A 2500-nucleotide genomic window follows, 5' to 3' on the forward strand; every position below is an offset into this window, starting at 1 on the left:
CTGTGCCTCTCCAGGTGTGGTTGACACTAATTGTGAATCTTATCTTGATTAATGATGGCTCCAACACTTGCCACCTGTTCCTTTCATATGTATAATTTGTAATCTTCAATGCACTATGCAATTTTGAGTTCGGAGAGTGCGTAACTCTGAAGCTACATAATCATTTTGCATTTTGGTCTTTCCTCCACTAGGGTGTTATATCTATTAGTGTTATCTATTTCAGCTTCAGAGAGTGGTCTTTGTTCTTTAAGAATGTAAGGGTAGTTAGTTTTGTTTCTGTATACTTAATGATAAGAACGTTTCAGTCTATTTCCTATGAAGTATAGGCCTATTTCCTATTGTTCTTTCTACTGTCTGTTCTACAGTCTGTTTGTCAATATGTGTAATGTTTATGTGAGTTTGAGCGTGAGGGGTTATGTGTATGTGTATGGGGGGAAGGAATGTATGTGTGTACGTGTAGGTGTGTATGTCTGCGTGTATATCCCTATACGTGTGTGTATACGCGTATGAATGAATAACTGAGTCTCTCATATAAGCCTACATACAGAATACGGCTCGGAAATATTTCTCCCTCCTCTTCTTTCTACCCTAACCAGGATTGTCGCTTCGGTTCATAAGCCCTTCTATTCATCACTCTTATCCTATTTCATCCTCATCCTTCCCTCCTAACGACAGATATTCCTCCTCCAACCACCGGCTCTCTCGCCCTTCACTTCGCTGGGAATATGATGACGTCATATTCCCTTGAGCCTTAGGCCTATTCTTTTATATTATTCACATGTGAGCTGTCATCTTATAACATTACGGATCTAAGCGAGCATCTGCACTAGTCTTCAGTTTATCCTTTTTCCTTTTATATATTATTATTATTTTGTATATATAATTTTTTTATGTAGTCATTGTCTCGTTTTTGTTTTGTTTGTTTTTTTCTTCTTTTTTTAGGGTTATCATGTGTTTTGTCAATTCATTTGTTTGTTTACATATATCTTAATGATTGTTTCTCTTCCCTTGTAGATTTATCATCTTCGGTTATTTTTTCTTCTACTATTTTCCTCGCTCTCCTCTCTCTGCCCTATTTTCTTTGACTTTTCTTATACCGTTTTTCTTATACTTTTATTTTTTTTTTACCTATTTCTTTCCCATTACTTCCTATCATATTTCCTCTCCTACTTCTTCCTTTTCCTCTTGGCTTATCGCTCTTGCCCCTTTCCTTTCCCTTTCTTTCTCCTATATTTGTTTCCCCCTGTCATTCGCTTTATCTCTAATATCCCTTTATCCTTCCTTCTCTACCTCCTCTTACGATTCCTCTCTTCCCTCTCAGTAATCCTTTAAGTGTTGCCTCTTCCTCCTTCCTTCTGTTCTCGATCTTGTCCAATTTCTCTCTGTATCTCTTATTCCCTCCTTCTTGCGCTTATTCTTTCTTCTTTACTTCTCTTTCCCATTCTTTTTGTATTTTCTCTCTTTCTCTTCCTCTTTTCTTTCTTTTTTATTTGCTTCCTCTTTGTTATCTCTCATTTCTTCTTATTTCTCAATTCTGCCGTCCTCTTTTCTTCCTTATTCTTCTTTCTTTTCTTCCTTATTCTTCTTTTCTTCCATATTCTTCTTACTTTCCTGTATACTCACCTGTTCTTTCTCTTACTCTTTATCTTTCTCTTTTATTTCTCCTTTCCCTTCTTCCCGTTTTATTTCCCCTGTTCCACTTATATCTCTCCTTTAACTTCCCTTTACTTTTCTCTCATTTCTTCTGTTTCTTGTCTCTTTCCCTCTCCTCAGTTTCCTCCTATCTATTCTATTTCTCCTTCCTTCCCTCCTCTTTATCTTTTCCTTCTCTACAATCTGTTTTCTACTCTTTCCTCTTCGTCTCGCCTCTCCACCTTTTTTATCTTCTTTCTCTTACTGTTCCTTCTCTTCTTTTCTTTCTTCTCTTCTACCCTTTTCGCTCTTGTTTTACTTCCTTCCTTCGCAGTCACTAATTCTCTTTTCCTGCTTTACTTTCCTCATTTTTCCATTCCTCCTTCTTCCTTATCCCACCTTTTTGTTTTCTTTGTCTTTAATTCTTTTCGTCTTTCGTTCCTCCTCTTCCCCCTTTCATCTTCTTTCCTTTACCTCCCTTCCTTCTTCGTCCTTCTTCTCTTCTTCAGCTTCATCTTCCTTTCCTCTTATCTTCATATCCTCTTCTCGTCACCTCCGGCTTGTCCCCTCACCTCTCCTCATTCCATCGCCTCCCTACGTCTCCTCCCCTCACTTCCTCCTTTTCCCTTCACCTCTCCTCATAGCCTCACCTCCTCCCGCATCCCCTTCTCTCTTCTCACCTCCCCCTCATGCGCATATCTTCACCGCGTCACATTCTCCCTCACTTCCCTCTCGTACCCTCACCTCCTCTTCCCCTCGCCACCCAATTCTCCCCTCCTCTCTCCTCACACCTTCCCTTCCCCTTGGCCTCCCCCTTCCTACCCTTACCTCCCCTTCCCCTCACTTCCCCTCATGCCATCACCTCCTC

The sequence above is a fragment of the Penaeus vannamei genome, chromosome 37, assembly GCF_042767895.1.
Source record: "Penaeus vannamei isolate JL-2024 chromosome 37, ASM4276789v1, whole genome shotgun sequence".
Taxonomy (NCBI): Eukaryota; Metazoa; Arthropoda; class Malacostraca; order Decapoda; family Penaeidae; genus Penaeus; species Penaeus vannamei.